The 27,168-nt window shown below is 32.1% G+C and overlaps 1 protein-coding gene across 1 annotated transcript in view; it reads left to right on the top strand.

The window, feature by feature from the left end:
* The window catches only part of mmd (disintegrin and metalloproteinase domain-containing protein mind-meld), a 689,072-nt gene that overhangs the window by 33,487 nt on the left and 628,417 nt on the right, over nt 1–27,168 (top strand). The gene's annotated exons all lie outside the window — the stretch shown is intronic.

The raw sequence follows: 27,168 nt of genomic DNA, 5'->3' as shown, positions 1-27,168 counted from the left end.
AATTTTTTTAAACGATTTTAATCTTCATGTACAAAAGAACAATATAATGAATGAATTCAGAATCGCTTGCGCTAAATATTGAGTTATAAAATAATTTTTATTTGATGTATGCAGGTTCTGTACAAGTGGGTTTTTTTAAGTCTTCAATCAATTCACTTCAATCATTCATGTTATTCCCAATCTTAAAAAAATTTAACATTCTATGAGGCTTCCATTTGTATTCATTGGTTAAGGCAAAAATATGATTTGTTTATAACGATAAAAAAATATTCTTGCTGTTATTTCATTATTACGTTTAGTAATTAAAATTCTACCATAATAATCTACGTAGCACAGATATTTCTCACTGCCACAGAATTGCGAACTTTAATAGAGTAAAAATGAATATAGATTATGGAAATAAATCAGCAAGTAATTTGCATAGTACTAGCAAGTGCTTTCAGAAGAAACTTTATGATTTTGTTTTATATTACGGTTGCGGTTAGTCCGGCACAATGAGCTATAAATTTAGCCGTTTCAAACATTTGTAATTGAATTATCTCAATGGAATCCGATATGTTATTTTAACACGTGCAAATGAAACTTGAGATTCACCATATGGGAAATTGGATACCTAAACAAACTTGTTTTTACTAACTACATGACGTTAACGTTAAATAATACCATATAGTTGAAATTAATAAAATACTTCGTTTTTACCACTTTTATTGTTTATTACCAACATGTTTTATTAGCAACGCTCACTTCTTCAGGGTTTTTTAATAATACTAATTATAAATAATAGACATAAACAATGGTGTCAATAGAGAAATAATAGACAATGGTGTCATTAAAAAATATAAGACATAGACAATGACAACAATGAAAAGATAAAACGGATAGGGGAAAGAGAGGCAATATGGAACAATTTACAAAGGGAATAGGTTTAATATTGGGTCATTTAAAAATAATTTTTGATTGTTAATAATATTCAATTTTGCATTCACACTCTTTCTAATCTCTAAAATTTCTAGTTTATCCAACTGGATGCCATTGACATTACAATGTATTAATTCTTTTCCACTATTGAAGTTAAAGGTATGACTAGTTTCCAACAAATGGTTGGCAAACTCCGAGAAACTATTATTGTTTAAAGATTTCATATGTTCTTTAATCCTTATTTCAAAGTTTCTCGAAGTTTTTCCTATATAAAAGAAACCACAATCATTACACATCAATTTATATATTCCAGATTTTTTCATTTTTGAATCTCTATCTTTATTATTTACTATGTAATTTTTCAGTTTATTATTTGCATAAAATACAGGAAGAATTTCATTTGGTACATTTTTTGTTAAGGAATTAGAAATTTTATTATTAAAATACATAATTTTCCTCAATTTATTCTTTTTCTCGTCCTTTTGTACAGGATAGATGTATGATTTAAGAAATTTATTCTTATATTTTTATTAAGAATGTTTTCAATTAAATTGGTGTTATATCATATTATTTATTATTAGTATTATTAAAAAAACCCCGAAGAAGTGAGCGTTGCTCATATAACATGTTGGTAATAAATAATAAAAGTGGTAAAAACGAAATATTTTATTAATTTCAATTAAAATGGTGCCACAAAATAAGTTTGCTGTGTTAGAAGAAATACTATATAGATAGATACTTTGGTAGGCGGGTATGGGTACCGCCGCCCCAGGAACTATACGTTTGGTGATTTAGCAGAGGTGACCGCGTTCATCGGGTGAGGTGCGGTCAGAATGCGTTTGTCCACTGGCTGCGTGGCGTAACAGACCAGGAGAGACTGCTTTGGGAAGACCCTTTGACCTCTCTAACTGGTATCTCTTGACCTATCGCCTTGCGCTGTAACGAGAGGGGTAAATTCATCACACCGTCATTCCTGCCACACAGATCGTTAGGTTCCTACCAACCCATCATGCCTTTTACATTCCCAGAACTCCTTTCTTTCCTTAAAAAGACCCCTCTCACAGCATCCCCAAAGATGATATTTGTGGAATCAATGTAAAAAATATGAGTTTTACCATACCTATACAGGATAACTGTGCACATCAATGACCTTTTGACATGTGCACCGATTCATTGTTACGCGGATGACAGTACAGTTCATGATAGCTTTTTGTTTGACAAGCCCCCAAAGGGCACACAAAATCCAACGGCTCGGAGGGCTTTGAAGCAGAGAATGGACGGTTATCTCGAGAGTATTTCTTCCTGGGGTAAAAATATTCTCGTCGAATTTAATGTTTCAAAGACCCAATCCTGTCTGATTACGTCTAAAAGGGATCCAAATGATAATCTAGTCTCCTTCAACGGAAGCAATCTTCCGAACAGGCCTTCCATTGATATGCTTGGTGTAACTATAAGTGACTAGCTCAGGTACGGGGGCTCCATCGAAGCCAGAGTAAAGTTGGCCTCCCAGAAACTGGGCGTACTGTACAACTGTACATGGCCCGCAGATACTTTAATAGTACACAACTGCTGACCCTGTACAAATCGCAAGTGCGCCCTACTGTCGAATTTGGCAGCCATCTCTGGTCCGGAGCCCCTAAATACCTGAAAAAATCCTTGACTCAAAAATGGGCGGTCCGTTTGATAGATTCCTCAATCTTAACAAACGGACTGCAATCTTTAGAGCACAGGCGTCAGGTACATAGGTATGCTGTCCTTGTTCTTGGTATTACAATGGAAGATGCTCTGAGGAACTAGCGTCATTGATCCCTTCGTCACCGGTGCGTAGTCGGGATACACGCCAAACGCGCGCCCAACATTTGTACACGGTTGACATTTGTCACATGAGAACGGGTCGCTTCTACGATTCGTTCTTAAGTTCAACAGCTCGGCTGTGGAACGAACTGCCGGCCTCTGTGTTTTCTCCCTCCTACAAAATGGGACTCTTCAAGACCCATGTTCACTCCTTCCTCTCCACAATAAGACCCTCCACACAGCATCCCCAAAGATGACATAGGCCCTGAGGGAAATTATTTTCTTCAGGGCCTCCTGTGTGGAGTCAATATATAAAAAAATATATATATATATATATATATATATATACATAAGCGAACTTATTTTAAAAACTACATAATACATAATATTAATATGGTAACACATAAATAAGGCAGATCAGTATTTACCAAATTAAAATAAATTTAACGCAGAATTGTACTACATTTTTTCAATTTAATTCAACCTTAGAGGCGGCAACAACTTCCTAATGGTAAAATCACAAAATCGTGCATGTAGAAAAATAAGTATTGCTAATTTATTAAGAATCACGTCAAATTATTCGTAACCCAATTAAAAACGCGATTAAAGCCCCTTAACGAATGAGTTCATAGATTTCCTGATAAACTTTTAATAAAATACGAATGTATTATCACGATATCGGAACACGTGTTCATAAAAATCTTAATATTTACGTATTTCGTCTAGTAAACAGGGTGTCTGGGGATAAAGTGCGCTAATTTCGGGAGGTAATTCTTTATGATGGTAGTAGTAATTTTTTTTTTCGTAATTTCAAAGTTATTTTAATCCCGTACAAAAATATTTTTCAATTGAAGAATATTTGTTTGTCCATACTTCCATTGCACTATCATGTAGAATCACTCCCCGAGGTTGACGAAGTTAAGTATATTATCAAGGCACATGTTCCTATGTATTAGGAATTTACTAAAAGTTTATCAGGCGAAGGCCTGCAATCCGATTTTTAACCTGTTTACCAATAATTTGAAGAGGTTTTTAATAAATTAGCAGTATTCATTTTTCTCCGTATGGTTATTCTTGTTGTTGATCCACATGTGCGAGTATTATCACAGTAAGAGTAAAAATTTACTCGTCTGCCTATGCATCTAGTGTGACAAAATCAGCATTTTTCATATATTTTTTAAAAATAAGAATATGTTTGACGGGTGGCGAGGTTTTTTTTATACAAATAAACAGTTAAGTTCCGAAATCGATGAAAATTTGCGCACTTGTCCTTCAGGAAGAGAGGAAAATTACTGTCTACATCTGATGTAGAAAAACTGTGCGTAAAGAACGGGTAACGCCGGGAACTAAAATAAGGGTTCCTCAAAGGTTTACTCAACACCATGACAATTCAAAACACTTTTAAAAAGTGATATAAAGTCATTAAAAGCGATGGAAACAAACTAACATACACACCTAACCTACGTAACATACTTAATCTAGTTTTTTATTACTTTTTAAAGATGTGTTGAGTTATAATTTTTATGAGGTATCCAGTGACCAAAATAAGAAAGTTAAACATGCAGAAAAGTATTGATTTTGTCAGGTGGTATATATATTAATTTTGATCGTATTATTAAGATATATTCTTTGGGAGAAGACTATTAAGCATTTTGTACATTTCGCAAATTAATTCCTTATCCTATTTGGCCACTTTTAACACTATAAAACGTTTCTAAATCTATCGTATTTATCAGAAGGGAAATTTGTGTCCGTGCCTTGTATCCGTTTATCTGTGTACTGCTCGAGTTTTTCCGCTTAAACAAGTGCACTAGCATGACAAGAAGAGCCTCTCCGACACCTGGCGACTGGGCTGGTGTGAGTAAAGGTTTGTGTAGATAGAACCTGTAGGTAGGAAGTGGGATGGAGGGTATCTCCCCATCAGCAAGAGGCCACCTCCAAGTGTCAGCAAGCACCGGAAGTGGCGGGCGGTGTGGCGTTTCCTGTTCGACGGGAAATCGTACAACTATTCTCATTTCTTCTTGCCAACTTCTAAGAACGGCTCGTTTCAAATTTAATTTTGAATAAAGGTGATAAATGTTGACACTCCAGAGGGATATTTATAGCGTTAATTTTAAATCCATTCAAAGTTCAAAGGATTTGCAGTTATATTTTTTCTTTGACAGTTTTAAGTCCAGACAAAGAGTAAGTCAACATTTTAACGGTTTGCGTCATTCATTATTAATTTTTGTTTCTTCTGTAATAAGATTATTTTTGTTTAACATTTTATTTATCTAGGCATTACTTAATTTCTTTGTTTATTGATTTATTTATCTCTGGGTGCCTTGGGTTGAACCAGTATTATTAAAAACATGACGAATTATTCTGTGTGTATGCTATAGCCGTTTGCCAGTATAACATAAACAATAATATCAATCTTACTAGAGTGCGGTGGCTAGTTTATGGATGTTGCTAAATGGTACAGCATTACGTTAATACCGCACGAACAAATAGTAAGATCCCAGTGCTGCTTCGATATCGTTTCTATAATATTATGCATATAAGCACAGATTAGTCATGTTAAAGGTTGTTAAATTGCTTCTGTGCATCGACAAAAATGATCCTGTTAATGAAGTGATAGCATGCTAAATTCCTGATAAAATATTAACGATTCAGAATATATCGAGAACACGTATTCTTTTCCTAAAATATGTCATAACGGAGTGCTATAATATAAGTATGTCAGTATCAAACTCATTATTTGTATCAACACGTGTTCCGCCGTCCGCATAAAATATTTGCTTTTGACTGATAGTTTTTTACGAACTCTTTCAATTCTTTCGTTATAGGCCTCATGCTCATTGTTAACAGGAAAATGAATAGTAGGGAATTCTCTTCACACCAAAAAATCACTTATTATTAATTATTCACATGTAGAAACACTTCAGACACAAGAATACATAGTTTTTATAATTTTCAAAAATCATTTATTAAAGTTATAATGACTTTAAAAACAGGCGCGAACGAAATATTTCAATGCAGCTAAAAACGCCCGGTGATTGATTAAGCGTTCAAGGGCGAACGATGACGTCACTGTTGACCGGCCTGAGTAGATCCTGCAAACCGATGGCGGCGGCGGCGGCAAAGGTGTGACGTAGCACTTGTGACGTAGCGGTCAAAATGGCGCATGACCGTTTTCAGAGCCGAAATAGCACGCAATTTTTAAAACAACTACAAATAAATTGAAAATGCATTAAAAAAAAAAGAAAAAAAAGAGGCACATAATAAAATAATTATCTTTATTGAAATAAATTATTTACAAAATGCACGAGAATTCCCTATTTGACCAGATTTTTAATAAATAAACAGTATTTATATATCAACAAGATCTCTCCATGTAGGGCTGCACTAGATGGATGAAAATAGCCATTATTTATCTTTTAAAATATATCTATTTCAATTTCAATTTTTGTAAATTAATGAATGCAAATCTTAGAAGTGGAAATAAAGGCGATCCACTACGTCGTGCAATATTTTAAATTGAGCCGCTATCAATAACAACCTTTACGTAGATGGCGATAAGGTTTAAATTCCCTCTTAACACCATCCGTCTGTTTTGATTTATGCAAGAAAAAAACATGGCCAAAACGTGCCTTTTATTTTATTCTGTGGATGTTCAGGCATAAATATTTTTTTTTTCGGATCATTTTATAAATAACTTAATTTGCCACATTATACAATAAAATCATAACCGAAAATGGGTTCGTAAGTAGGAAATTTTGAACTTTAAAGCAGTTTTCAAAGGCCTTTACATAATTTTTTTCTGGGCATATAAAAAGACTTGTCTAAAAATTACTCGATTATTTCAAAGGCCAAGATGTATTCTACTTGCAGTATTTAAATAAAGAATCTAAAACATTTCTAAGCGACCAAATTTTCAAACAAAAAACACATGATTTTGCATTACTACGTATGGCATCGCCTTAACCTACTTCACAACATCTGATCGAATTGAAACTAAGCAGATAGAATATTTGTCAATGGCATTACATTTTATCAACTTTTCATCGGAGGAAGACTTAAGTTATTTAATTCTATTTTATATTTCTTCTGTGTCGGATTTAGTGTTTTTTTAGGTTTAATTAGAATTTAGCTTAGATGTAAGTGTTGTAGACTCTAGTCCCTGGAGAGTAAGGTTCAATCCCCAGTCAAACCAAAAAAAATTCAATATTTATCTTTTAATACAAATAAGCGTATTATATTACAAAAAAACATCTTCTGATTGATTTTTTTAAGGCTTGAGGGCTGGATTCAAAATAAAATCAAGTTGCAAAGAATACTTATGATTTATTGAAAAACTAAATTATTAAGTACAAAGGGTAAAGCTTTTAGCTGATTCCAATTTCTTACAGTTAACCCAATAATCAATAAGTTAAAAATGCGTGGACATTATATATTGTAAATAAAACTAAATCGCTGAAATTATGTGCTGACGTACTGATGCTAGTTGAAAAATATAATTTGATATTTTAACTATAACTTTTTTAATAAATTCATAATAATTATAGATAAAGTCGCTTTTTTAAGCTTTCGATAATATCGGTGTGCTCAAAGTTTCATCTTTAAACTGATTTACCTGTTGATCTCCTGAAATAAGTTCGACTGCAAACATGTTCCTTGTTCTACCCGTATTTCATTGAAAGACGTTTCGAGGAACTAGCGTCAAAGATTATTTCTGAACTGATTACACGCACACGAGATCTGTACCAGTCGGATCGTCAAGTAGCGGTTACACTAAAAATAAACGCCGAAAACTACATTAATAATGTCACTCATTATTATAATAAAATAAAGGTCTTAATAACGGCCGCGGTCGGCTGCTGGTGATGCTGAAGCTGAAGAATATGAAGCTCCAAAACATGCACTTTTAGTAGGGTTTTTAGGTAACAAATTTTTCCCTACCGAGAAAACACAAGGCTATAATTTTATTTTTTTAATTTTTTTATTTGGTACAATATTTTTTACATTTCAAAGTTTTCTTGTAATGTTGGCCTCACTTGCCCGGCTGAGGCCTTCAGCCAGGTAACATTTTAAATTCCCATATGAGGTAAAAATTGTGAGGCGCAGTGACGCTGTTCTATTTGTATAAAGAACATTAACTATAAATTCAGTAATTTAAATGATTCACCACTTCATAGAAAATAAGAATCTAGAAAATGAAAAAAAAAATCTGCCCAATGATGCACTGTAACGCCATCTGAAATCTTGGCCAAAGAAAGAAGAAGAACACACGGCATAGAAAGCCACAAATTAATCACGATAATACCATGAATAATATATTTTGGCCACAAAAATCTAAAATCCTATATTCATTTTGGATATGTGAGAAATTCCATTAGTATAAAAAAAAATTTTGTGCTTTGCCAAGCTTAGAACAATTTTACTATGTTCAATGCTTAGAATATTAATACTGTTTAATGGAGGTTATCTGCGGTTTGAAAATGGTTTATATTAAGACCACAGTTCCCTATTAAAATTATTACTATGCCACGCAATCCAACGTCACTTAGGAATATTCAGTGGTGGTGTTTGACGGGGGTAGGTTATCTCCCTCTTCTCAGACTAACCCTTCATGCGCCACGCCCCGTGTCAAACCGTGTGTGAATCCGAACGCCACCGGCACTTGATAAATACACCTATACGCCACTGGAAAATTGATCTGATTTAATTACGCAAACACGTTTCTCTGCTCAGGATTTGTAGTCTTGAATGACAATAAAATTCTATCAACGATCACCTTATATACTTACTGAAATTAGCTGTAGTTGAAAGAAGTAGTCAGATCGTACCATCGTGTTATTCTTGTGATTCATTCTCTGTATCTATAGCTCTTGGAAATGTTATCTAGGGCGGTGAGTTTCATGTTGATGAAATTGATGGAAAAAGAAACGGAAATGGAACTGCGTTAGGATGCCTCCAGAATTGTTGATGACAATTCAACCTCTTTGCTTCCTCTGAAGCACAAACAACACCACAGCGATCTCAACTTTTAACTTGTTGGGTGCCCGGTAGAAAATGTACTGAGCGGCAACTCTTCGTCTTCTGGTAACAAGAGGATAGGAAAGGTGTAGGATGTAGGTAAAAATATCGAAGGAAGCAAACACTTTGTGGCTTGAAATTATTACACAAATGAAAGAATATCTTTGTTTTAAACCACTTTATTAAATTTATATACGTCGACCGGTTTCGGTTGAACTCAACCTTCATCAGGACAGTATAAATATAAACTAAAATATAATACAGAGGAAGATTATTAAGTAAACAATAAAGAAAGAGAAAGTATATAAATGTGAGGGAGAGAGGATCAGGGCAGCGGAGTAGGTAGTGGGGTCGGGGAGGGTTGGGAATTACCCAGGGAGAAAGGAATCATCTTTAAAATAAGGCTTTTAGTTAGTTCTATCTGTTTGTTTAAAATTGGGCAATTATTTTTATTTTTATTTGCTTTTGATATTTTCAATGATTCTAAATTATTGAGACGTATTCTTATTTTATTTTTATGTAGTATTTGAACTCCTGTCGTTCTATTAAATGTATGATTAGTATTAATTAGGTGTTCGGCAAATTCTGAAAAACCCGTATTTGTTAAACACCTGACATGTTCTTTTACTCGAATATTTTCATTACATGCGGTTTTACCAATATATATTGCCGGGCAATCGTTGCAATGAAGTTTGTAGATCCAAGAGTGGCTAAACGTATCTTCTTTATCTTTACAATTATTTAAAAATTTGGCTAAGTTATTATTAGTATAGAAGGCCGGCCTAATTTCTGATGAAAATTTAGATGTGCAAAGGGAAGAGAATTTACTTATGAACAAAATTCTACGCCATTGGGTAGTTAATTTATTATTATTAATAGTTGGTAGAGCATTATATAGAAATGTATTTGTTGCGATTCGGCGAAGTTTTTTTGAGAGGATTTTATCAATAAGATCAGAGTGATAACAGTTGTTATTAGCTATTTGTTTTATTGTAAGGAGTTCGTTAGAAAAATTATTATTAGATAATGGGATGGTGACTAGCCGGTGGATCATGCTGTGAAAGGAGGAATGTTTATGTGAGATAGGGTGATTGGAGGTATTATGGATTACGGTGTCAGTAAATGTAGGTTTTCTAAAAATGTTGAAGTTAATTCTATTTTTAACGATAGACAAAGAAAGATCTAGAAAGTTTAAGCTGGAATTTATGCCCATCTCTAATGTGAACTGGATTTGTGAGTGGAAGGAATTAAGGAGTGTCAGGAAAGTGTTTAACTGGCGCTCTGTGCCCGTCCAAATACAAAAAATGTCATCCACATAACGTTTCCACAAGAGAATATTTTTTAATAATAGGGAATTACATGCAAATATTTTATTTTCTATATTATCCATAAAGATATCAGCTAGTAGGAGCGCCCATTGGTAGACCAGATCGTTGTTGGAAAACAACATCATTAAATTTAAAGTAATTTTGGTTTAAACACAGGTTAAAAAGGCGAGTAAGATCGTTAGAAAAGTCATTAGGTAAATTGGAACTATTTAGTAAGTTAGCTATTAAAGATTTACATTCTATTATAGGTATATTAGGGAACAAATTGACAACATCAAAAGAAATAAGTTTAGAATTTGCTGGGAGTACTAGATCCTTCAACACCAGTAGTGCCAAAGAACTTTTAAAGTTAAGTGCAAATAATTATTCAAAAAAATAGTGTTAGGTTTCACCATTAGGTAGGTAGGCTGTATTTTTCTTTTAAAAATGTTATGTATTGGTGCTAAAGAGGTTTTGTGAATCTTTATTTCTGATAAAATTTGTGGCTCTCGGATAAAAGAGATCTCACATTTTTGTTTAAATGAAGTTATAGTTACAGATCGAATACTATTTTGTTTTTATTTTCAATTTTGTAAATGGAAATATCTGTATTACTTTCTACAAGCGGAATGCGGGTAGGTGAAAAGGAAGTTAGAAAGCAAAGGAATAAATACATACATTGTGAGATGATTAGGCCCCAGCTTTTAAATTTTAAATAATCTGATAGTATTAATACTCTTGCGTCTGGACGATGTAGGCCCTCTGATTGGTCAAATTTAAATTGTCTGTTTCGGTTAAATTCCGCTAACTTGAAAATTAAGACACGATTTCATACTAAAATAGGATCGCCTCATAATAATACGAGATTTCTTCAAAAACATCGTTTCTGCTCATATAATTTTTGGATAATATCGAAGAAAATATGTTTTAGAAAGTTCATAATCCATTGGATTAATTACATTACAATGAAAATTATCCACAGTTACGTGATTATGTTTGACGTTTATAAAAAAATCACGCGTTCCTTCAATGGCCGATACGCACGGCTATAGATGGCCGACAGAGCGCACCTCTGGCGGTTTTAAAACGAACCAAATGAATGGCGCGAATATTTAAATATGCAGCTCAGAATATTTGACTACTTACGATTAACAAGCGTTTACTAAGAAGATTTCTTCTGGAAGCTCATCACTTTGTAATGGCATTTTTCATTATTATTTATATTTTTTTGTTTATTAATTATAACTGATTTTATATTGACATGTTTTCTAATTTCTAAAATTTCATAATTATTTATTTGCGGTGCTTTATATCCTGAGTGAAGTATTTTAAGACCTGAATTTTTTATCGAAAGTGTGATCATTATTCAAAAGATGATTTGCAAACTCAGATTCACTATTTCCATTTAGAGTCCTGCGATTTTCTTTAGTTCTGATTTCAAAGTTGCTATTGGTTCTACCTTTGTAAAATAAATTACAATCATCCCAATTGAGTTTTTAAACACCTGATTTTTTTGTTTGAATTTTGCTATCTTTATTATTAAGAATATATTTCTTCATTGTTATTAGTGTAAAACGCCAGTTGAATACTACCAGGATTGTTTTTATATATAATTTTAGAAGTATCGTCATCCACAAACAGAATTCTACGCCATTGTTTATTTTATATCTTTAGAAAGACCGTCTTATGAATATATTGTTTTATGGTTATATGCTATTTGTTTTTTTCAATTTGCATAGTGCCGCTTTTGTGAGATATCACCTCAGGGGCGCTATATTGTAATAATCTTCCTTTATATATAGATTTTTACTCTCCTGATGATGTTGTATATATAATCTAACTTTAAACTTTATTAGATACAGTAACAGTTGTAGGTAAAGAATTACCACCAGTTAGAGTAAAATTAACACCTTTTAATTAAACCGACTGCTAATCTCATCGCACAATTCCCCTCCTTTTATTCATAAACACGGGTACAATTGATCAATATGTAATAATCTATTATTTAAGTCAACTTTGTTATAACCATCTTTAATTGTGACAAACTAAACGATATTGATTCAACTTATAGACAGTGACGGTCTCCTATGAGCTAATTATATTAGGTACCTAAGATAACAGTTCATATCAGTTGTAGACATGTAGTCAATAATAGTGTTTGATTTGAAATAATCCATCACAAATACGTAAAATTTCATTTATCAAACAACTGTCATTCTTATTATGCGTAAATTTAGCATGTTATTATTAATTAACTCCCTCCTGTTCCGTGTTTTGACAATATATATATATACTCACCCTCTCTCTGTGAATGTCCTAATATCTATCTATTAAATGTAACTGTTGTTAATATCACTTAAAATAGGCGAAGCCCAACTAAGAGCCGCCCGCGGGGCCTAGCAGAAAAGTTGCAGTTGTTATTATTCTTGTAACATCTATCTACCTGAATATGGAACGCACTGTCTTCACAATATTTTACATAAAATTACAACGTTTAGACATCAACCCTCCGTGTGGCGCATCTGATCTGACAGGCACATGCCTAAAACTTTTACTACCCCCTCGAAAGAAAGATGTGATATTGTGTTTGAGTAAAGGGAAATAATTCAAGATGTATCTTTTTATTGAAATCATAATGGATAAAACTGATGACTAAGATTTTTAAAATATAAATTGGTAAACGTAATATTCACCACATTTACAATGTGCATAATTAGGAAGGTGATTATATTTTCAAGTACATTAGTCGAGAACGTAGCAATATTTTTCTTTGAAAAATATCGAACTTCATTTTGTGTTTCCTGAATAATCCACTTTTACTGACATATGTTCTGGGGCTAAGGATTACACGGGCCTAACTACAAAAACTGGTATTTTATACTGGTAATCATGTTAACTAGTGATACGAATCTCTATCTCGTACATACAGCCGTTTGAGAAATACAGTCGGGCATAAACAAGCCCTGCTTATTTATGGGGGTACATCAAATACAAATATAATTTAATTAATAAGTTTATTATATTTATTTATAATTCGTGTATCTTTTTGTTATTAATAAAAAATAAATATATATTGGTATATGAGCATGCCAATATTTTTTTGCGTTTATCTCAAAACTGCGTTTTTGTAGATAGGTCCTTGTGATCCTAAACCCCCGTTATCTGATAACCACGGAAATCATTATTGTGATGTCTTAACAAAATTGCCATAAATTTAATTAAATTACAATTAGAATCACATTACTTTATTTTAATACCACTTTATAATTTTAATAACAAAATTTTATTCTAATGATTATAAAAATGTATATCCACAAAGTATTTGCTACATGTAAAAATTTAATTTTTAATTCAACTGTAGGAAGAATGATGATGATTTTAGTAATTATTTTTTTGATATATGTATATTTGTTAAGTACCTACCGACACTGCTTGTTTCTTTACAAGAAGTATTATTTTTTGTTGCCATACGAAAATGATTGGAAACACAATATTCTTTATTCCTATTTAATTCCGCGTTAAAAGCAAATATAAATCAGTGCCATAAGTTAAAATTTATATGAAAGCTCACCTCGCTTTGCCAGTAAATCAACACCCACTTACTTTAACTAAATATTTATTAGTCTTTAAGAATACTTGTTTTTCAAATGTCAAATTAAATCATTTAAACTACTCGCATACATGATAGAAATTGAAAGTTGTTAAAAAAAACTAATATCTTGAGTAAAATCTAAACGGAATATGCTCACAAATCATTATTTACGCAAAGATTTTGTATTTTAACTTTTTTTCTTATATCCTTAGGCGTTTATATATTGGGAATATAAATATATTCTTTCGTTTTAACATTTTTTTTTCAGAATATTATCCATGCCTTTATTTGAACAGTAAAATGCTTCTTTGATGAAAAAATACAACGCTTGAAAAAATTAAAATTTTTCAGAGACATGCTTACTTTGCTGTATCCATTAAAAATTTCCGGACGAGGAGTAACAAATAATGAGCGTTTCATATAGGTCTGTATTAAAAAAGCACGTAAATATTATTTTAAATCCACAAATGATACTTTCTTCTATTTTTAAGTTGTCGTTTTTACATTTACAAAGGTAACAATGTTTTACACAATTTTACTGCGATTGGTTCAGTTGTTTGGAAAATATTTAACGAACAAATAAATTGGTAGATTGTTTCGTTTTCATCCACTCTTCAAAAATCAATTATTTATTACTTTATTAACGCCCTTTAAGAGGCTTTTACATACGAATAGTAAAAAGATATATATAAAAAACATTACATCATATTTACCATACATAACTAAACTGCGTCAATAAAAATCTTTTGTATTTTTAAAGTAAGAAATTATAAATTTCCACTGACTAATTTTTTTCTTTCCATAATTATTTTGGGCAACGAGGAATACATATAGTGCACTGAAATAAATCCCGATTTTTTGTATATCATATTTTGTATTAAACGTTGTTATATGGTATTTTAATGGAACTTTGTCATGAATGTTGTAAAATAATATATCTATGTAAATAAGAGTTTTTTGGGTTTTTTAACACAAATAATACAGTTTTTTCCGTTATTGGTGACATTTTGCAAGCTAGATCTTCAAAAAAAATTAAGGTCTACGTGATGTTTCTAAAAACTACAAGAATCCCCTTTTACTACTCCTTAAAGCAGAATAAATCCTGGGAAACACTGGATGCTTCAGTTAGTACAAAATTAAGTCATTCGTGTTAAAAAAGGTTCTAAAGTAGATGTTTATTTTTTGATTTGACTGAAAATCAAACTTCCTCCCCAGGACTGAAGTCAATCGCATAAAAAACTGAGCCAAGTTCCAATTTAGTAGGACGGACGTTTATGTCGCATATCGACTGCTGTAAATTTTTAAATATAATGTCATTCAATTGACAAAAGGCACTGTCATCGACAAGGAGTACATCAGCCGACTTTCAGCTGGATCGGATTTAATGAAGTGGATAATTTCAACTTCTATTATTTGATTTGTTTATTGACGAAAACAAAATCGAAATTTTAATTGATGTATTTAAAAATGGGTTCATTGGTCATATTTGTATCGGGATTACTATCACAAATTAACAAGAAAGAGAATCCTCGAGATATTTTTGTTTCTTATCTTTTGATGACTTTTTTAATGTCTGCTGTCAACGTGAAGATCAATTTAGAAAGATTAACTTTAAAAACATCAATACACATTTATTAAAATACTTATATTTGATTCGCAGGCTCCCTTTACTGTTATCTATTCATTCGAATTTGGACTCTAAATTTGAGGCACACTGAACGTGAAATCTATTGAAATCCAGTTTTCGCTTCAAAAAGTTTGCTAGCTTCCATGGTCTTTCGATTAGAGATTTTTTAATAATGTCCGTTAGATTCTGCCGCATTGAGCACAACAGGATGGCTGGGAAGCTGGAAGCTGGAGCTCTGTCTGGATACCTGACTCTGAGCTTCGTACGACCCTCTGACCGCCACCCTCCCCCCCAGTACCAACCTCGCACCGGAGATAGCAGCCTACACTCTATAATATGGGGATGATCAGGGGAAAGAAAACGTTCATAAAAATAATATCAAATACAAATTCATCAAACATAGTAATTTCGGTTATGGGTCTGTTGTGACTCTACTACAATGAACTCGGATTTGTTTTGAATTTAACTGTCTTCAAGAATCTGCAAATTAATAATTTAATATTTTTATTGTAATTTTAAAAATTGAAACTGACGTGTCATGAATTCAGATATGCGATATAAACATCCCTATATTATAATATATTGTTACCAGCAAACTTTTTCATTTTCCAGTTTGAAATGTGCATTTATTTTGTTTAAATTTATTACGGTTAAGGGTTTGTTTTTTTCTATTTTCAAGAAAGAGTTATTTTAATAAATGGGCTTATTAATAATAGTTATTTTAACATATGGGCTTATCACCATAAGAATTGTTTCGTAGTACATTGGAATAATCAATTTTAGGATGGGTAGAAAATGCAGTACGAAAAAACTTATTTGACTTTTAACTATTCATGTTGGAGACGTGCCTATTTCGGTGAATCGTAATATATTATTTTACCTATTTATGTTGGCTTTTACCTATTCATGTTGAACATGTGCCTATTTCGGTGGGTAGCAATATATCATTTTACCTATTCATGCCGGATATGTGCCTATTTCGGTGAGTCGAAATATATTATTTCACCTATTTATGTTGTCTTTTATCTATTCGTGTTGGACATGTGCCTATGTCGGTGGGTCGCAATATATTATTTTACCTATTTATGTTGGCTTTTATCTATTCGTGTTGGACATGTGCCTATTTTGATGGGTCGCAATATATTATTTTACCTATTTATGTTGGCATTTACCTACTAATGTTGGACATGTGCCTATTTCTGTGGGTCGCAATATATTATTTTACATACATGTTTCCCAAGTAAACATAATTCATATTGAATTATGATAATCTAGGTAGATAACGAAAATTAAAAACACAATTCTGAAATAAAATAATTGAAGATTCCAGGAAACATTTTTTCAATGAACTTGTCTAGGAAAAACAATTTCAAAATATACTTTTAATCTCGATGAAGGAACCATTAGTTTTGAAACATGAATGTAGATATTTTTTATTAGGTAATATAGTACTAATTGTATCTAACTAATTTCGTCCACTTTTTCTAAAGATTGTTCCTGAACTATCTTTAAATAATGTACAAGTATTAACCACTCGAACAATTTATGGCATTGCAAAAAACGTCACAAGCGATCGTTTATCATAATGTGCCAAACTTATAAAAACTAAAAATATGGGAAAAAAGGTGAAATCTAAGTAGTCATTGGCTGCTGCAGTAAATAGTTTCATATTCATATTTAAAAAAATGACATTGATGAAATGAATGACCATTTTGAAAAAAATGATGTATTATATAATATGTAGATGAGACACGAAGCGAAAATATAGGTATTGCTTTTTTAACCCCTCTTTTAACTCTCCCAACGCTCTAACTAAAACTACCGAATCCGGTCTACGCGCACCGCTTATCGCGTTATAATATTGGAACAAGTTTCTATGAGATATAAGTACTCAATAGCGCCTCTAATCAAGCTCAATTTTAGAAAACCGATTACACATCTCTCAAATGAAATGAATTCACAACAATGAAATATGTCTTTCAGGAAATTTTCGCCAAAGCATTAGGTACTATCCCAACCATTCTAGTGCTTTCACACAAACGAAGTATTGATACATTCTGTTCAGAATTTTACAAAAAAGTAGAACTCAATGAATAATGAAAATATGACATTTGGATTGTGCATGGCGCAAATAGATTCTTCGAGTGTTATTAGATGTATATTGAATTGAATAGCTCGAATGTTTTCACGTGAACCTTCTAATATCAAAGCCATTCTCACATGCTGTTTTTTTCTTCTTCTTCCTCTTAGTTTAGGGAGTCGATCATTTGTGATCTTCAATATAAAATACTTAATTCGATTCACGTACCTTGGTTTCTTACTCCTGAATTTGGTAGAAGAGAAGATAGGTCGCAGAGGTGGGTTGGAACATCTGGGCGCCCGGAACGTTTTCCGTAGCTCGCTTCAATAGATCGAGAGCTGACCGGAATTGAAACAACTCCGGGAGCTGTATGGGGTGTCAATGTCCAAAGTTAGCCAGAAGGAAATATTTTCTCTGGCGCATTGAAGATTAAAGGACTCTCATCTAGCAATGGCTCTGGTTAAATGTCCACTTTGTCTATCTATATCTACCAACGTATTACAAAAAACAAATGTATCCATGGGAGGAATGTTTGTTGGAAACATGATTGCAAGAAGCAGCTACAATCAGAAGATGAAACCGGTGCATTATGGATAGACATTGCCGTGAACTTAAATTTAACTAAATTTACCAACAAAATTATTCTATTGTTTATTTCATTTAATGTATTTATGACATATTTTCCATATTACTGTGATAAGTCTGTCAAATCTGTTTTAAAATCTATGTACACTGTTCATTAAACTCTGTTTTAAATTCGTTTTCTTGTGTAAAAATAATATATTTTTTTTAATAATGTTGTCTTTTCCGAAATGACGTAGTAATGTTATTATTTTTTTTAAACACTCTCGTTAAATAAATAAACATCGCTTGTTTTTTGTTTTCTCTGTTACTGATGGTACTCGTATACTTTACTCAAAAAGCTGTTGAATTGAAAAAAAGAGCCATAATTTATTATCTCTCGGAAAAATGAAACCAGACAAAAAAAACACACAAATTCTACAAACAAAGGACACATATTTTAAATCATTTTTTACAAGTACCTATCAGTGTATGGAGAAAAATAAAACAAAAAATACGAATTTCACTGTCAAGAATTATAATGAATATTCGCAAGGAAAAAAACAATATGCAGAGTGGTCGAGTGACAAATGGTTGAATTGAAATTCTTTCTGGGATCTAGATATGTATATAGTACCTCAGATTTGAGTTTTGTCATCCCCCTTGGGCCCGGGTCAGCCTCTGGGCGGACAATCGAGTCCTGTGTTATTTATGGAGCCACGCAACCTCCTCAATTCCTCTCGGGAAGGGGATGAGATTGCGTTATTTATCCTGCAGCACTTTACCCCAAGCCTTTAAGTAAAAAATAACAAACGTTGAAATAGAGCACAAAAAAATTCATGGGATCTGGGCAGTTCAGAACCGTTTTGCATACGGTGTTTTTATCGTATGTAATACCGCACATGGATCCAGTGAAACTATGGCATCACAAATTTACACCACCAATATTTATTTTTCATAGTCTCCATAAAACAGTTGTTCACTAAAATATTAAAAAGATTACAAATAAAAGTAAAACACATACAGGTACATTGAATGAGAAATAAAATAAAAATATGTAAGCCAGTAGAAGCAGTAATAACAAATACTAGAAATAAGTTCAAAATATGTGAAGTTTTTAAACGAAACTAAAGGCAAAAATATCAACAAAAAAACTTGCAAGAGATGACAACATTATAATTAAGTATTTCGTTGCTACAACTAGAACAGATTGAAATAGAGCAGAAGAAGTATGAGTAGAAGTAGTAATGAGTATGATTAAGAAATATACGCTTGGCTGGTTTGGGCGTGTAGAGCTAATGAACAAAGAAAGGAGTGAAAGGAGAATATATGACGCAAGTGTGAATGGTAGCAGAAGTTGGAGATGCCGGAGGAAGACATGGCACGATCAAGTGAGTCAGTTCAGTGTCAAGAGCCAGAATAATAGAAGAGTATAAATATGAAACAATGTGAATGAGGCAAGGAATATGAGCCAAGACAAGTGTGTTTATTAGTAAAATAATAAAAATATCATTGGGTCAGTTTATCTATTTTATGAGATGCATTAAAAGATAGTTACTATATTCAATGTGGGTGATGTTTAACATGACAAAAGTCATTGCATCACTCTCTTCATTTTAATCACTGCTTAATTTTTTTTATGTGAAACATCTTTTGGCGCCCCTAGGGGGGTAAAGCCGACTATTGCGTAGCAAACTTGGCAAGACGGGACCACGCTCTTGCAAGGAACGACGGCAATCCTCGTGACTTGACGGTCCAGCTGCCAAAACTGTGTTTGGTATATTTGCTACCATTCTCACTAAAATTGGCAATGGATCGATTCTAAATAATGATAAATATTTTTATTGTTGATGAAAATTGAATTGTTTTATCATCAAAATATAAAAACTTGTTTACTTTAACTATCACTTCCTTCAATAAAAATCTATTTCAATGTTTCAAATCTGCCAAGCGTCCCGTGACGGCTATTTAAAAATAATAATTGATAAGATGAAAATAACAGTAACAGAAGCATGCTAGATGCTTTCAAATGCGATTGTTTAGCCGCGGTAGCCAATATTTGGAAAAAGGTCTATCGCAGCAATACAAAAACAAAATATTCAATATTCAACGTACAGTTGCAACGAACAACGAAACAGATTCAGTAACTGAATTGTTTTGTTTTTGAAATAAAAAACAGTTCTGGCTTTGTTAAAAAATTAATACTTGGCTAAAAGCTGGGTAGTAAAAATTTTACCGTGGCAAAAATTGAACTCTTTGAAATGTTGAAAGTGTACTGTTTATTATACTTAGATACCTAGTCTATTCATGATTTTTTTTGCAAGAACGTTTTTAATAAAAATAACACGTTACAAACATAATAAAATAGCTGACTGAATTATGAAAGGTAACTGCACTTATTATTCAAATTGTACGTGTAGGTAATACTTGTGAGAACGAAAAATAAGTTCCATGTCAGAATATTTCGTACCAAAAAGTCACGTGTCAGCATAATTAATATATATTTCAACGAATTTGATGTTTTACCCGATTTTAAATGTATAACTTTCGTTTCAGTATGTCTCACAAAATAGCGTTTTGGAAGCCTCGATGACAGACTATTATAATATGAGAATGATATAATCAATTAACGATTCTGTCGCCCAAATCAACAACAAAAAATATTTTTCCATATTAAAAAAAAATATTTTGAGAGATGTACACATTAATGTAAAATTAAATAATCGAAGAAAAGAAAAGTAAACGAAACAAGACACAGAAAATAAAAAAAGGAAACTGTGGGAATTGGGGAACAAACCCAGAACCTCTGTATTACCGGAACAACACTATAAGCACTGAGGCATGTAGAGCACTGGATGGAGCTCTTCAATTAGATTGATTAGTAAAGCAGCTTTTCTCATTTCATATTTTATTAGCAGTAGCGAAGTATATATTTATTTAACCTGACGTTTTACAAATTTGCAAGTGCCCTTTTTAAACTTTGATGTTTTTTTTTTGGAATACCAAGGCCTTATTCCTTCTGGAAAGATTCTGCCTTTCGGTAGAGTGAAGCCACGCGGCGAAAAATGCGGCAAACGTTTTTCCGCGCTTTCCTCACCCATAGACAAACGATCGGGGAATAGACAAATGATCGATGGACCAGAAGCGTTACAGTATTTTGGGGAAATCTTCCACATTTCACGTGCGAGGCTTTTCATGTTTATTCAACTCTGGGGGAGTTCGTATAAATTTTTACGGAGGTTCAGCAAACTTCTTACTTTTAGATCTATAGGTAGATTTATTCAAATTGTGCTTTTTAGCATTTGCAGCCCTAAAGTATTTACTCTCTTTGCTATCGGATTTTTTTAATTGTAGATTTGATTTTACCCTAGTTCTCTTGAATTGCATTGCTTCTCTTTATTGTTAAGGGACTTTAGTAAGTTAATTAATGTATCATAAATGGTTTGTTTATCAGTTGTATAAAATTTTAAATACATATATTAGTAATGTAGTGTTTAATTCCTTAATGTAAAACTATTTTTTGTTTGTTTTCAAAACTAAAAAAAAAATACGATATTATTAATGTTGTTTTACACAGAGTAATTTGAAACTTATTTGACAGCTTCGACCAGAAGAGTTTAGTACTGATTTAATTAATCAAAAAAAAATCTTTTTCCGTTCACAGCGCAGTAAAATTTAAACTTAAGGCGATGCCATACGTAGTAATGCAAAATCATGTGTTTTTGGTTTAAAAATTTGGTCGCCTAGAAATTTTTCAAATGCTTTAATTAAATACTGCAAGTATAATACATCTTAGCCTTTGAAATAATCGAGTATTTTTTAGATAAGTCTTTTTATAAGCCCAGAAAAAAATAATGTATAAGGCCTATAAAAACTGCTTTAAAGTTCAAAATCTCCTACTTACGAACCCATCTTCGGTTATGATATTATTGTTTAATGTGGCAAATTAAGTAATTTATAAAATAATAGAATAAAAATTAAATATTTATGCCTGAACATCCACAAAATAAAATAAAAGGCACTTTTTGGACATGTTTTTTTCTTGCATAAATCAAAACAGGTCGATGGTGTTAAGCGGGAATTTAAACCTTATCGTCATATACATAAGGGTTGTTATTGATAGCAGCTCAATTTAAAATATTACACGACGTAGTGCATCGCCTTAATTAAGATTTACAAAATTCGTTATTGTCTTTTTAACATTTGAAGCTTCTAGTTATAACTTTTAAATTCTGGAATAATGTGTTGTATATATATATTTTTCATCCATTTTTTTATAGTGTAATATTTTTTCTCTTTCTTTTTTCTCTTCTTTTAATATAATAGTTTATTATATTTTTTCTTGCAATTAAATATCAATATTTATCATGGTCACCTTATATGTTTACTACATTTTACTGTAATGAATTGGCTGGAATTAGATTAATAGGTACCATGTAGGTACCCAATTCGTAGAAACGTAAATGTAACAATATTTTTCTCTAAATATTTAATCTTTGTTCTATTTTTAATTTTTATTATTTTATAAAAATATTAACCTCAACACAGACTTTTCCTAGTGCGGTTAAAAATTCTAACGAAAAAATGATTACATTAAAAGAAACAATAAATAAATAAAAAATAAATTCAATTGTTCTCTGTTCTGTTCTAAAGAATTCTGAAATGTTCAACAAGTCATCTATCTGGTTTAGACCTTGTGACAGCACTTCCTTCGAGGCGTGTTGTTCACTATTCAATGAGTTTTCTCTAAACTCTACTTAATAATTTATCTAAATGTATACCTAGATTAAGCCCCCGGCAACTCCATAGTGATGTATATTCCTCCGTTACAAAACTTCTTCATTCATTTGTAGAAATTTTCTGATAAAAAGCCCTACGACGTAAATCAACTACTCCCAGATCGACGTAGTAACATTATTTGATATTCTTGTAGCAGACGACGCGCGACGAGATGATAGAGATGTCTAGAGTTAATATTCAGCAGCACCAATTACATTAATCTAGCAGAGTCCCATATTCCCTGCGGAACCGAATTAACGTCTCGGCAATACTCCATTCTGCGCACCAGATGTAGCGGCGGGATTGTTCTGGCTTGCCTCGCAAGAGTAATGATGTTGTCAGCTGATGGCAAGTGGAATACGCCGTTACTGAGAATGAAAGCAAAGGTTCGACTCCTTTTGAGAGCTTCGTGTGTACAGTCGTAGAGGATGAAGCGTAGATACCTTATACACTTTAACATAAAACACGGCAATAATATTAATTTAAAATTTCTGAAAAGTCTTAACAGAAAAAAACGCATTTCGATTTCAAACTGGTAGCTGGTAGGCACATATTGTTGCGGAAAACACTAACAGATGCAGGAAATGTGAAGAGGATGAAGAACTTCATTTCACATATGATGCCAATATCCCGTTCTGTTGGGAATAAGGCTCGTATACCCGAGAACACACATTGTGGAACCAGAAGACATAACCAAATATCCAATGACAACCCTGTTGAGTTTCATTAAAGGGACAGGGTTACTGTAATACTGGAATGGGAGATGCCCTGAGTGCTCGCGGGAACTAACCGTAAACAGTTTCCGATTTATTAAATAATATACATTCACCCTTCTAACAAAGGGAATTTGTGGTTTTCTTTGAAATGATGCCTTAACTATCTATCTAATTCTCAACTTCGCATCCGTTAGTTCTTATATCGTTATTTACCCCCAAGTCGGCTTTTCTCAGCGTTCTTCGCTTAAATTCACAACAGTGCAACACCGAGCCTGAAGGAGATAATACCATGTTTTGTTGTTGTCTGGAATTGAGTCGCTCTGGGAGATGAGGCTAAGACATCGAGGGGCTTTCTGATATCAAACGATTTTGATTTGTTTATAAATAAGTATCTAAGTTGTATACATATTATAAAAATCAAGATCCGATTCAAAAACACTTATCATAAGTCATTACCTATTAAAATGAATTCTGTTACCAAATATCTTTCAATTTTATGAACGGTTTGAAGTTCAACTTTTAAAATTTAAATGTAGCTAAAAAGTAATTAGCATTGGAAACATATGAATAAATCTTCATATACTACACATAAAATGGAAATTAGCACTTAGCAATCATACCCAGGCGTCGTTGGTTCAACTCCTCTGCTGATTCGTCAATAATTTCACAAGCAATGTCTTCCACTTAGAACGATTGATGTAGAAGATTTTCGAAAACCGTAAAATTTTTCGTAACCTGGGAATGTTTGTCTTTCTTAAAAAAAAACATAAAAATAAAAATGATAAATATTTAATAAACCTTTTAAAATGATTTGGACCATAATTAATTTTAGAAAATGCTGTAAATAATATTATATTTTATTTATTTATATTATTGTAGAGATAAAACAGTATCTAAATTGGTTACATAGTTGAGTTGATTTCCTCGAAATGTTTTATTTGTGGTAGGTATATCGAGTAATTAACGGGTGACATGCGTAGTATATAGTGTATAAGTGTGTGTGTATTTGTAGTAGAGAAAAGTGGTGGTCTATTACAAAGGTAATGCGATATATAAGCGTATTGAACAGTTTATTTCAATAACAATCCTTTTATAAGTGGGCAGCGAATCCTAATTTATTGTGCAAGTAGCTTCAACTCAACATACTAACATGCCAACATCGCAAACTGTAAGTGCGTGCGTAGCTGGTAGACCGCACTCGACTCGGTGTCTCGAGAATCCGCTGTGAATGTCAAACATCCTCCTTCCCACATTCACGCTTCGGATATGAGATATAACGCCGGCGTATTATTATATAGTAGGGCGGAATGCTCAGATTGTGTTACTGCAGAGGTAGCATTAATTACCTACATTTGCAAAGGAAACAAACCCAAACTGACTGAGTCTACTCTACCTTGGAGAATACTGACGGAAGATTTGTATAATTTGTATTTTTGATGAATAACTGGTCATAAATTACAGCAGTGCGCCCTACTGTCGAATTTGGCAGCCATCTCTGGTCCGGAGCCCCTAAATACCTGAAAAAAACCCTTGACTGTGCAGAAACGGGCGGTCCGTTTGATAGATTCCCCAATCTTAACAAACGGACTGCAATCTTTAGAGCACATTCGTCAGAAAAGCATGTCCCATGTTTATGTAAAATTTGGTCTTGTTAACTATCGAATGTCCTTTACAAATATTTCACTATGTTTTTTTCCCAGGACTCTTGCCTTGACTCTCTACCAATTGCTTATGGGAATCTATCTCTTTCGGTCATATTTAACTGTATCATACTTCGAATAAGAACTACCAACATTATCTACATTTTCTCACCGCACATTTTATTGACTGCTATCTTTCATATCAAACTAAATGCAATCTAGACAGTGTCTTGGATAAATATATCCTATTTTTATTGTATCATCATCACAGACATAGGAATTATCATGTATCATACTTCAGCTCTCATTAGCCCAGCTGGTAGAACGGCGCCCCAGCAACCGAGGGAACTGAGTTCAAGTCTTAGATGCGACTGTATCTTTTCGGTTTCAAATTTTCGTTTAAAAATCGTTAATATTGTATTCAATAATTAAATATTACAATTTGATTTTTTACTCAATAAGTTTTTTAAAAAATAAATATATTTTATCAACATAGTAATAAATACATATTGAATCAGGCCCATCGATATTTAAAAACTTGGTTGATGAAAAGGCCTTCTATAAATACAAATATATTTTAAGTCACATTTATCAATATCGTTAGAAAATCTAACCCATGTCACAATACACCGTTGATTTTTAGTATATATTATTCATATAATGATTTCATCTTCAAATGTATTGTGCAATCGATAAAAATACTTTAGTTGTTACATTATTTATTTAAACTTTCCAGCAACTGATTTAATTGGATAATGTTTAAATTAAAGAAATCGTCACATAAAATTTATGAATATGATTTAAATTGTGAGTGATAAAATATATATTTATATATTCTTCCTTTATCGGGAAGCAAACGTACTACCTCTCCCTGAGCAATAACTTTATCGAAGCCAAATATGCCATTACACCATATCTTAGTAATTAAATGGATAAAAACAAACGTTTTCAAATAAATAATCGTCGCCCTATCGTTCAATCTCAATTTTAAAACTAAAAATAAAGTATTATTATTAATTGCAAAATTAGATTATTTGCAGACGATACATTAATCTATATTTCATGTGAAGAGTACATAGATGCAATCAATAAATTAAATGAAGACCTACAAAATATAGCGAAATGGCTGAAATTAAACAAATTAAAACTGAATGTCAACAAAACAAAATATATGGAAATAGGCAACAAAACGCATAACACAGAGTTAAAATTGACAATTAATGGCGAAAAAATTGAAAAAGTAAATGAAATTAAGTACCTGGGTGCGATACTAGATTCAAAACTAACTTTCGCAGCAAATTTTGAATATGTGCTAAAGAAGGTATCTAAAAAAGTCAATTTTCTTAGAAGATTAAGAAATAAACTAAATGGAAACACTACAGAGCTGATTTATAAAACTATAGTTGCTCCACATTTAGATTATTGCTCTACTATGTTGTATTTGGCCAATGAAGGAAACTTGAACAAGCTAGATGTTATACAGAATAGAGCTATGAGATGTATACTAGGAAAAGGAAAATACGCAAGCATAGATCAAATAAGAGAACAGCTAAATTGGATTTCTATAAAAAAGAGACTATTATTTAATGTGTTAATTTTTGTACATAAAATCATGAACAACCAAATGCCAAAATATTTTAAGGATGAAATTGTTTTTAATAGAGATGTTCATAATTACGAAACCAGAAATGTAAATAGGATTAGATTGCCACATATGAAAAAAACAAAATCACAGAACTGCCTAATGTACAAAGGACTAAAAATGTATGATGAAATGCCTGAAAGTCTGAAGAATGAAGGAAGAATGAATGTATTTAAAAAGAAATGTTATATTTATTGTAAAAATATGTAAAATTACAAAATGAAATATGATCTTGTTTATATTAGTTTATATTCAAATGTATAAACTAACTCAATAAATAAATAATAAAAAAAAAATTAAAAACGATAATTAGTCACATCTAAGAATTATTTAAGCTAATGTAACTTTTAACTTTATTAAAATTGCTTCATCTTATAACAATTGTTATAACTTATTGTAATTTCTGTCAAATAAAGAAAGAAACCTCCTGTAAAATTAAAATAAATTTTCTAAAATTTGCTAATTGGTCGTTTGGACAAATAAGAACTAGGGCG

This window comes from Hesperophylax consimilis, chromosome 8 (assembly GCF_061612785.1).
Source record: "Hesperophylax consimilis isolate HC1 chromosome 8, BYU_Hcon_1.0, whole genome shotgun sequence".
In the NCBI taxonomy this organism is placed as follows: Eukaryota; Metazoa; Arthropoda; class Insecta; order Trichoptera; family Limnephilidae; genus Hesperophylax; species Hesperophylax consimilis.
This window is presented reverse-complemented; position numbering and strand designations above follow the sequence as displayed.